This window comes from Enhydra lutris, unplaced genomic scaffold (assembly GCF_002288905.1).
Source record: "Enhydra lutris kenyoni isolate GAN:26980312 unplaced genomic scaffold, ASM228890v2 scaffoldscaffold7, whole genome shotgun sequence".
Taxonomy (NCBI): domain Eukaryota; kingdom Metazoa; phylum Chordata; class Mammalia; order Carnivora; family Mustelidae; genus Enhydra; species Enhydra lutris.
Window position 1 is genome coordinate 45103416 of NW_019154091.1, and position 12118 is coordinate 45115533.

The 12118-nt window shown below is 36.4% G+C and overlaps 1 protein-coding gene across 1 annotated transcript in view; it reads left to right on the plus strand.

The window, feature by feature from the left end:
• LOC111142031 (pleckstrin homology domain containing A5) overlaps positions 1-12118 on the plus strand; it is a 239541-nt gene that overhangs the window by 178670 nt on the left and 48753 nt on the right. The window lies entirely within an intron of this gene.

The following is a 12118-nucleotide window of genomic DNA, read 5'->3' on the forward strand; positions in this document are numbered from 1 at the left end:
CAATTAGGAGGTAGGTAGGAATGGACAGAAGGCTCGGAGAACTTGGAGCTCTGCTTCACAAGCCTTTTTTCAGCACGCTGCCTCCCTGTGGGTAAACCAAACATGTGGCCCACCCTCTCCACCATCAGCGCTCTGACTCTGTTACAGCATTCCAGTGGCCAACCTCCTCCTCTAAGAATACTTGCCACAGTAAATGGTGATTGACTTCTGCAGATCTGAGCTTTACTTGCACTGGGACTGCAGCAAGTATTTTTCTCATCTTTCAGATATAAAATTGTATTGTAACATTAAATTGCTTTTACGAATTGCCCTTAAAATTAGGGCATTCTGCCTTTACCCCTCTCCCTTTAAGAATCATTATGGTTACTTGTACCAGAAACATTTGCTTTGGAACAGAAAAGGAAGAGGCGTACATACCTCCGTCAGCTGCATTTGTGTTGGGGGTTGCTTCTTCCCCTTGTACTCAAAAGCTCTTTGTGAAAAGAATATTCCTCTGTTCCAGTAATTAGTGAAATTGATTTACTTCTACCCCGCTGGAGCTGTGTCCTTGCCGCTAGAACATATTTAAGTCATTTCCAAATATAGCATCGAAGACTCTATTCTTTACCATCAGATGGCTAAAGGATCTCATTATCTTCAAATTCTCATGGAAAAACTGGAAATTTCTCCTGACAAACCAGTTTGCCATAATAAAAGAATTTTCCACGATAAAAGAAAAATACAGCCCACGCATACCCATGGTGTTCTTTGTTGTATAAAAATGTTTAAGAATTCCAAGAATCAATAGCTAAATCTGTCTTATTTTATCAGTACATTTTTTTAAGTATCCTCAAATGTTTGTGGGGAAGATAAGAAGCTCATTTTATTTTAATACTAACTTTTAAAACACCCTGAAGAGTAAGCTAAACTTTCTGATTTGCAAAAGTTTTATAGTAGCATTGAGATAGCCTTTCAAGAAATGAAACTATGTAGACACAGTCTGACCACTTTTAAACATACTTATGCCAAGAGAAATGTGAAAAGGAACAATTAACAGAATGTATGTCATTGGTACTGAAACCATTCAAGGTAAAAACCCAAGAATACTTTTTTGCATTTTGTTCTTTGTGTGCGTGAAAGACAGCCTTCCTATAAGGGAAGAAATGCTAACAAGATGATTGAAAAGATTCTTGATGGCTTTCATTGTTCTGTCAATTCAGCAACTTCATTCTGTGGAGCTATTAGGCAGGATCCCATTTTCTCTAATATTTCAAGGGGTCTTGGAGCTTCTATTTTTAGGAATGATTGATAGGGAACGTTTCCAAGGGACATAGAGTAGGCATTTGGCAAAAGCAAGCTAAAGATACTGGAAAAATGAAAATATGTTATTTAACATTTATTAACCCTGCTAGTTACATGGTACAGAATATCTGTATTTTCTTATGCTTTGCTATTAAGAGAAATCCTTTCTCCCTTACACCTCCTTCTTCCATTCTGATTCGGTCTCTCCCTTACTCTGCATAATCTGATCACAGAAGTAGTAGGGAGAGAGGGATAATATCCAGGGAATTCTTAAGCAGTATATGACATCATAATGGCAGAACTCTAAGAAGACTAAATAGACAGTGGGTAGACCAGAACTGGAAATTCTATATGTGTTGATTCTGATCTCTTGGCCTATACACTACCTAGACATTATTATCATGGTTTTCCTATTTCTTACTAGTAACTAATCTATCCCTTTTTGCTGTTTTCACTCATCCCAGCCTTAACTGGGGAAGTTCTCTGGTTTTGTTTTTGTTTTTGTTTTTTAAGCAGACTCCACGCCCAACGCGGGGCTTGATCTCATGACCCTGAGATCAAGACCTGAGCTGAGATTGAGTCAGACACTTAACTGACTGAGCCACCCAGGCGCCCCAGAAGTTTTCTGGTTTTCAGTGTCCCCTCCTCTGAGCATTCACCTACACATCATTTTACTAGTTGTCTCTTAGTTAGTTATTCTTCATCTCTAGCCCCTGGATTTCTCCCAGAAAACAGAGTCTGTGATGTGGGCGTCCTTGATTTGCGCTTGTTCTCAGGAAGTTTATTTTGGGAGTGATACCAAGGTATAGAAGTAGAGAGAGTGAGCAGGGAAGGAGGGAATATATTATCAACTGCCATACACAACTTGGGCCTCATCTGACTGATACTTGTTGATGAAACACTGCGGAATTGCCCAGCTGAACAGAAGGAGGAGCGCCCATCCTGTACTGGCCGCCATCCTCCTCTGGCAAGGGCTACCTCTCAAGACTAACTCTCCAGCATACTGAGGTAATGCATACACGAGCACTCAGTGGGTTCCCATGCACAAAGTGGGTGTTGGCTCAGCAAGAGCGGAAATAAAAGATGGGCTAATAGGATGTAGAGAAGAGCACAAAAGGTATCCAAAACACATCACTGCCTTTACAGTTACGTGTTTGTAGTTGCTCGTAGCAATCTGCACTTGGACCGTTTGCCTTCAGTACAGTCCCAGCGTGTCCAAAATTTGGATTGTCATCTTATCCTTCAGTTCCCTGACCAAAAAATGGTTCAAAATACTGTTCACCTTTAACATCATTTGTGTAAAATTTATTGAGCTCATCACCCTTGGGGAAGAGTTCCCTGACTTTGAGAAGGGTCAGGACCTTTATTTTAGCTATTGCCTTAGATTTAGAACTCAAAGTGGTTTAAGCCCTCAAGGGAAAAGAAAAAAGGGGACCCAGTCTTCTCCTCTAGCTATGGGTAGGAGAACCTGACACCAGTCTTGGATGGTCTGATTGCCTAGATGATGAAAAGAAAAACCAATAGCAGCCTACCTAGAAGGATCTAAGATATGACAGTCCTGTTCTGCCACTCTAAGGGTAGAAATTATACACATGTATAAAAATGGAAGAATTAAATCAGACAGCTTCCTGGAGTTACAGTATGTTCTCCTACTATTTTATCTCCCAACACCATCACAATTAAAGTTTAAAATACCATGAAACCTTGATGGGAGTGCCTGGGTGTCTCAGTGGGTTAAGCCTCTGCCTTCGGCTCAGGTCATGATTTCGGGTCCTGGGATCGAGCCCCGCATTCGGGCTCTCTGCTCAGCAGGGTGCCTGCTTCCCCCTCTCTCTCTGCCTGCCTGCCTCTCTGCCTACTTGTGATCAGTCTGTCAAATAAATAAATAAAATATTTTTTAAAAATACCATGAAACTTGAATTTAAAGTCCTTTAAGAACATTTACTGAAAACAGGAAAATCATGACGTTCTGTAGAACTATCTGAACAGGTATTTTAGCTGAATACGTAATACCTGCATGGTGTTTATTCAGGATATTAGAGGCCATCATAACACCCTATATATACTAATAAGCTCCTCATTACCATTTATAAAATTTTGGCCATATTAAAAGCCCCTGCCACTCTATGTCTTTCAGCTAACTCCAGAAATTTCACCAACCTTTTACTACAAAATAAGGTCTCTTTTCGATTTGTCATTCAAACCCTCACTCCTCTACCACCACCACCCCAACCTGTGAAACACTTCCTTCCCTAGAGCCCCTTTTCTCCAGCCAGCAGCTCACTGTTTCTCAGTGCTCCTTTAAAAGCAATCCCGTTCTCTACATCATGCATCTGCCCGGTCAGTACCTGTTTGTCCAGAGCTTAAGTAACACTGCAGTTTCCAGAGCACCATCACGTACAGTATCCCACCCGGGCCGCTTATATACACATACTTTCTAGCATGTGGGCCAGTTGAATTTCTCCCCATAAGTCGGGATTAATGCTTTGCCCCAAATCACATAGCTAGGATGAGTACATTGTATTAAGGAATTTTCTTCCCTTTTTTTTCTAAATCTGTTTGCCTTCCTTCAGAATTAATGGAGTTGTTCTTAACATTTTCTTACCTAACAAGATGGCAAAATGAAAACAATTTCCCCACCCCTCCTAAATGCATAATATTTATATAGTTCTATTTTGTATTTACCAAAGCAGACATTTTTGTAGGCCAAAGACTGTAGCTTTTCTTTCTATCTCATTTTTATTAATTTTTTTCAAAATGTTCATTCAGCAAAGATTTATGGAGCTCAGTGTGTAAAGCAGAATGTTAACTATAAATTCTATAGAGTTACTATAATGTTTTTTTACTATAAATTCTATAAAGTAGAATTCTTTAATTATTTTCAAAGCTCAGGAAGAGAATAAAGTTGAACATAAAGGCCAAAATCATTTTTAAGATTGAACTAAGAGTATGATCATAAAGCTGATAAATCTTTAAATTAATAGTAGGAAATCTGCTATTCAGTGCCAGTTGTAACTCAGAATACAATTCCTATTAATAAAACCCAGGTCCTTGTGTCTAGAAGATATTTTAACTTTGAGTTAAAGCACGAATATATTTTAGAGCAGATTTACCCACAGCCAAAACAAATAACCTGTTTTACTAACAGAGATACCAGATTTTCACTCTTGGAATGTTTGTCCCTTTAAAATGATGGGACACCTGGGTGACTCGGTCCGTTAAGTGTCTGACTTCAGCTCAGATCATGATTCCCAGGGTCCTGGGATTGAGCCCCTGCACCCTGCATCACGCTCCCTGCTCAGCAGGGAGTCTGCTTCTCCTCCCTCTGTCCCTTCCCACCTACTCCTTTTCTCTTGCTCTTTCTCTCTCAAATAAATCTTATTTAAAAATTAAAAATGGTATCGTTAAAATACATGCAAAGAAGAGAAAAATACAACTGTATTAAACATCATACACACAATAATAGATTTTTACAAAGTGGATTTTGAATTCTTTAACTGTTTTTGGCTGCCTGTGAATCCCAGGAATAAAAATAGTAGTAGCATCGGATAATAATCTATTCCTTGAAGCTGAAGAAACAGTGGTTAAGAATGAGTCATTAGGGGCGCCTGAGTGGCTCGGTCGTTAGGCTTCTGGTTTCTGTTCAGGTCATGGTCCCAGGGTCCTGGAATCAAGCCCTGCATTGGGCTCCCTGCTTGACGGGAAACCTGCTTCTCCCTCTCCTACTCCCCCTGCTTGTGTTCCCTCTCTGACTGTGTCTCTCTCTCTCTCTGTCAAATAAATAAATATTTAAAAAATAATAATAATAAAAAGAATGAGTCATAAAATCCTCTTAGTATAGTGGATATTTGATATGTAACTTTGCTTTTTTATAGAGCATTAAAATGTCACCTTGGGGGGCGCCTGGGTGGCTCAGTGGGTTAAGCCGCTGCCTTCGGCTCAGGTCATGATCTCAGGGTCCTGGGATCGAGTCCCGCATCGGGCTCTCTGCTCAGCCAAGAGCCTGCTTCTCTCTCTCTCTCTCTGTCTGCCTCTCTGCCTACTTGTGATCTCTGTCAAATAAATAAATAAAATATTAAAAAAAAAAAATGTCACCTTGGTTCATAAAATACGAAAAAAAAAAAAAAAAATAAGTAATAAAAAAAGGAAAATAGTTTAAGCAACCAAAGAAAAAATAAAAACAAAAAAATTTTTTTCTTATAGCCCAAAGGATTTAAATTAAAAAAAAAAAAAAAAAACTTAAAAGACCCTTGGTAAAAAAGGGTGAAACTCACTGTGAATAAATTATATAACTAAATTATTTAGAAAAACATTACCTGAGACCTTCAAAGTTTTCTTCAAAATATACCAGAGGTGTATATATCTCAAAGTGGGGGCTCTAAAAATCCAGCAGGAAGTGATGTTGTGAGTACAGAGATTACCCTCCTTTATTCCTGGTGGGCTCAGGGTATTTTTATAATGTTTCTCCATAAGTGGGCCTTATAATCAGTGGTGGTCTAAACTGTATCGTCCAGTTTAGAAATGCTTCTGCTTTTTCTCTTAAGGAAGTGTCAGGTATGTTTGACTCCTATGTTAGTGTCCCAATTTGTTGTTCCTTTTTTGTTTTTGTTTTTGTTTTTTTAATCCATCTTTCTCCCTTGGAAAAGAAAAAGAGAAAGTACTATATTGTCTAGCCGCATCTTTTAAAGTACCATTGATTCTTCTGAATATATAACAGTAGTAATACTTTCCCAAAGCTTTACTTTTAGAAAGCCTATATAGCATGGACAGTTTATTCAGATTGCTTTAAGATTTTCACAGTAATAGACCTCCAGGCCTATCAGTTATAAAGAGACTTATTTACATTCCTCTATTTAAAAAGTCACTTCAGATTTCCCTGCTCCCTGTTAAACAATGAATAGTTTCAATAGGTAGTCATACCCTTCAATCTCAGGTTCTTGGACTTTCAGATGTTCCTGGAGTGAGAGTGGAAGGCATTTACATTGTCATTATCTAAATGACCTGTTTATAAAGACCCCTGCATTCCTCAAAGCTTCACCCTAGGCATGTCAAATTCTTTAGCGTTTTAGTCTTGCCACACTTCTTAAGAGTTTATTGATCTACACGCAGGAGGACATTCTTGAGAAATGAATTCTTCAGTGATTAGGCCATCAGGGGTTTTTGCTATTGTTAAGACAGATTCTCAACTTAAAAATTCTTTTCCTAAGAAGTCATTAAGAACTCTGGAAAAGTCCATTTTCCATTTAAATGGAAAATGACAGCACAGAAATGAGTCTTCTCATTGGTTATTAGGACAAAAGCTCTGTGGGGTAGAAAGGAGTCATCCAGACTGCCTGCTCCAAAAAAGGAGGAAGCTGTTAGCACAGCATTCAAACTCAAACTCAATTACAAGACAGAGCTTGAACAAATGTTTTCCCCTTCTGGGAATAAGATCCAGATCAGGGAAAAAATTACACTAAATTTACTTGTCTAGAATTTCTAGGCCTGCTGTCTAATATCATAGCCACTAGCCACGTGTGACTACTTAAATTTACATTTAAAATAGTTACATTTTTATAAAAGTAAAATTATTTTCCCCAGTCATACTAGCCACATTTAAAAGGGCTGAAGAGTCACATGGCTACAATATTGGACTATACCAATATAGAACATTTTGATCATCAGAAAGTTCTATCGGACAAAAAACACAATTCTTAGACAATTTATTATTATATAAACTTCTAAAGACCAATTAAGCCATTACTTAACCACTTCTTATATTTAAAGGAGAAGTCAAGAATTAATCTCCTCCAAGGATAAATTATATGAATGACTGTCTTGTCTCTGCTCACTGCTAATCTTTCTCTTTCCTGTCATTTACCCCAAAATTATTCAGGAGCATTTATCTCATGAGTTAGAATACCCTGTTCCTTCTGCATTAGTAGCTCGTCTAATTTTCAGGATAAAGACTTTGAAACTGGTGTTTAGGAGTTGCTAAACAAATATGACAACTGGCAGTAGGATTCTTGACACCACAGGTCCCCCATGACTCTGATGAGTCCACCAATATTATTAATAATGAGAGTCAGTTGATTTTTTTAAAGGGATTTAGTATCTTAATGTTTTAACTCATATAAAGATAGTTGTTTTAATGTAGATGTAATACTTGCATTTAGATAATTAGTTTGGAATTTTTCATCTTTTGGTATTTGTGCAGATAGCTTGATTAACATTTAGTACCGACTGATCAAGACCTTGAAAAAGTCTTTATTGGGGGACAGTTGAATTAGTCCTGAATTACTTGAGTTAGTGCCAAGATGGGACCATGGTTATGAAGCCTGATTTCCTGTCAGAGCTATCAGTGGACATCCTTCAGAAAGACAGAAAGCAAGTATAATTCTCAGGGCCCTCCTTTCCCTAATCCCCAGTCAGAATTGCCAGAGCCCAGCCCTTGATACTGTGTTAAATGTCCATAGGTGATTTTTTTTGTTGTTGTTTTCTGTCAGGTTTGAGAACTATTGAGGTAAATATATTTATCACAAGAAACACCAAAGACATAAAGCATAGTTTTTCTGAAATAAGAACACTGTCTTAGTGCTTTCTAACCTTTCTCGTGTATGGCACACATAGAAAGTGACGGTATTTATACAGCACCTTGGCGGGAACTGGAGGAGGTGCTGTCAGGAGCATGTTAGGCCCACTGAGGACTGAGGTGGTCCCTATCTACACACACCTGTATCCCATTCCCTGCCGACAGGTGTCAGTTGGGAAGTTCTGTTCAAGATCCTAGGAAGTATGACATAGTTACATATGATTGTATTGAGAAGGTTTTTTGGTGATGGGTTTTAAGTCAAGATATTTCCGATAGTAACATCAAAGGATACTTTATGTTCATATTAGCCCAGCATCCCTCAAAACTGAGAGAGTCTGGAATTAAGTACCAGACTTTCTAGGTAGTTTTTCTAAACATTTGGACTTAAAAGCTTAAGTAAAAATATGTGGTTTTGTTGTAAACAAATACATTGACATTACCTAAGTGTATTTCCAAGACATTTCCACTTACGTTTTATTACTATAAAATGATGAGTCTTGTTAATAGTTTTATAACTTATCATAATTAGCTGAAACCTAAACTTATATTACCTATCACTTCAAGGAATTGAAGTATTTGGAAGTGAAGCATTTAACTCATTTTCAAGTGAATCACTGAACATCTTCCATGTACCAATAAGTCTCTCTCTTGCTCTGATTCCCTAAAACAAAAGACATCAGCTGTTAACACCACTATCTTAATACCATCTAGGATCCTTGTATTCAAATCAGAAGAGAATTATTGGATTTTTTTTTTAACTTGAGCATGAAATTCCAACTTGCTCATTGTATTATGCATTATTTATTTTTTTATGTCATTATTTACTACTTTAACTGAAAAGCTATCATAATGTTTACATAGCCAAAGTCAGGTGGAATATGCTATTTCAGTGTAAGTTCTAGAAACAAGTTAGTTTCAGGGCACCTAGGTGGCTCAGTCAGTTAAGCATCTGCCCTCAGCTAAGGTCATGATCCCAGGTCCTGGGATCAGGCTCTCTGCTCAGTGGGAAGCATGCTTCTCCCTCTCCTGCTCCCTGTGCTTGTGTGTGTGTCTCTGTGTCAAATAAATCAGCAAATAAAATCTTTAATAAAAAAGAAGCTAGTTTCCAAGTATTAAATATAGAATATCTGAGGGGTGTTTTAGTGAAAGGAACTGCTAGCCTGTTTCTAGAATATATTTGGAGATAAAGCAGATCCAGTATTTCCAATTCAATAAATCTGGAAACAGTGAAAATTCAGTCAGATCAGTGAAATTGTATAATAGGGACCAAACTCATTGTATGGGCTCCTGATGATTGCGTTCAGTTTCCAGCTGTCGCACACCACATGGACAGAGAGAGCCACCACAAACAGGACCACTCCCTTTCAAATCATGAACAGGCCACTGGTTAGTTGTCCTAACAGCTCTTGGTTAGGTAGGTGTAGTGCCCTCAGAAAATCCGAAATGATCTCACTGCTTCTGCCTTTCCATAGATAGTCTTATCCCATCTCTTGAGTAATTATGGAATCATTAGTAAAATGGAATCCCAGGAAGTATATGAGCTGAAGAACAGGCACTGTTACCAATTTATGTTTTACTTTAACACTATGAGAACATCATAGTTCTGGCAAAGGAATTTTTAGACCATCCTGTCACTTTGGTAATTTAATGACATCAAAGATTCTCAAATTGTTCATTAGAATTATCTGGGAATCAGGATATCTGTATTCTTTTCAACTTCCTCAAGTGGTGTGTATGTGGATTAAGAATCCCTGGTCTAAACTTGAATTTTGATTTCTCAAGTAATAATAAAAAGGGTAGAAACAGTATTACAGGTAGTTAGGTATTTACAAATGTGTTGGGTAGCTTACTTTTTTAAATTAGTTAACATTTTTTCTAATAAATTTCTGATATGGATACAAATTCCTAAGACAGAATAAAGGTTTATAAGAATTCTTCTAGATAAGGACCTTACTACACCAGACAAATCCAGTAGGTTTCTTCCCACCTTAATTCCCAGCCTTGAACATGATATGAACACATGGTGCTAATAAGATTTTTCTTAGCTTTGCATCACCAAAGAATATTTGCCAGAGGAAATGATTATTTCATTAATTTTGTTTATTTCATGTTTATATATTTTTATCCTTGACTCTTTAGTAATGTTCTTTTAATTAGAAAATCAATATCTACTCTGGGGAAAACTTGGGAAATGGAGAAAAGTATAGAGAAAGGGAAAAATAATTCACAGTCCCAGAATTCAAAATAATTACTACTAACATTTTTATTCCTTTGTTGTACTAAATTGTCAGTTTCTAGGGATGACTTCTAATTTTAATACTCTAGGATTTGATATGTATGAAGTTTTTCATAATGAAAAATAGTCAATTTCTTAAATAATCTCTGAAACACTCTGCAATTTGTATAATTTAAACACTATTTTTGCTTTTAGTTTTTCTGTTCCTAAGTTAGGTTCTTCTTGCAAAAAACCCTTCTCAGTGTCTGAATATTTAATAAGCTTTGATATGTAAATCAAACAGACATTTTTAAATCACAAATATAGCATCCCTTGATACACATGCATGTTTACCCTCTCAAAGTAGTCCACTAAATAAGTTGGTCTTGATTACCCTTCTGTAGAAACCATATTGTCCCTTCAAGGAAATTTGCCAGCCTTAGAATATGAACAGTTGTCCTTAATCTGTACTATATTGAAGCTCCATTTGGAGGTGTGAGCCATATTGACCTAGCCATTTGGCACAAGGGCCAATCAGTAGTGCCAGGTTTCCAAGACTCGATGGGCAGTTTCAGTTTTACCTTGAGTATCATTTACATTTGGATACTCTCTGATGATCTCTGTTACTTCTTACAACATTCATGCTCCTGACCTTCACCCAATGCAAAAAAATTTGAGTCCAGTATTATTTTGACTATTCCATGGTATGCTATTGGAAAAATAGTAATGATGAGATTGCTTTGAAAATTAAAATTTAAAGTGGATAGGGACTTAAGCTTACTGTGTTATATAAAGTGTGTATCAATACAGTCAAACGAGTAAGACAAAACAAAAAGCAGTTGTACTTAATCCAAGATCTACATTTGACTAAGATAACTAACATTCCCTTAAAACACAGAAGGCACAAGAAAGCTTAAAGAGGTCTTAAATTCCCAGGATAAAAGTTTTTTTCTCCTAAAGTAAATTTACATCTGTAGTTGTCTATTTATAAGTTACTTTCCAACACTGTAAAAAAATTGCCCTGAACTGCATATCAACACATCTGTTTCTGGAGTACATGAAATGTCACCTATAAATGCCTTAGTCCCTTACGAGATAGCGTTGCAAAGGAGAAAAAGAAGTTTATATTTAAATGATATGCAGATGTTGAGATTTTAAAATAAATTGTTTTTTTAATAAATTATTTAGGTTGAATAAAACTTTAAAAAAAAATTAAACCAGTCACCAGTTTCTAATTTGACAATCAAAACATTTTATTGACATGAAATATTGGTAACTAGGCTGAAAATAAAATTGTCTAGATGTATACTTTTCAAGATTTATCTTTTACTTACATTATGCATCTATTAGTCTGAAGATTAGTAAACTTTTATTGTACATTTAATGAAATCAGTAAAGTAGCATTTGTTAACTGTTATTAGAAAATAAAATGCTTATTTTCTATAATTTGCAGGATGAAAATCACGTAAAGTACATGTTGCACATTGCAATCATAAACAGACTTGTCTACATACAAATGGTACAACATCATTGGCCTTTTACTCTGTATATTATGATGATTCTCTTTTGAATGCTTTATCTCTCTCTTGAGTCCAGAACCTCCTAAAACAAATATTTTTCTAGAGGCAGTAATTAAGTACAACATTAGCTGGAAATGTGAAACATGGTTTCAGCCTTTTTAGGAACCAGGGAGATACATTGAGTCTTTGCTCAATAAATTTTAGTTTGCATGTCCTTGAAATAATTCTGCATGTTGTGTTATACTGTAAGAAGATCCAAAGCAGAGTGTGTACAGATGTCTATCAAAATTAACCTTAGTGAAATATGTGATTATCTAAATGACAAGATATACTGAATATTATAAAATTTTAATACAAGAAAACTAATATTTCTCTGATCAGTTACACAAAGAACTGATTATCTTTTTAAGCTTTTTTACTAAATAAGTAATCAATTAAATGATACTGTTTTCTCCTTTTAAGTAGGTTTTCATCCTGTAGTTTATTCTTTGAATAAGGCATGATGCTTTATCATCTGTCCTAGTATATGTA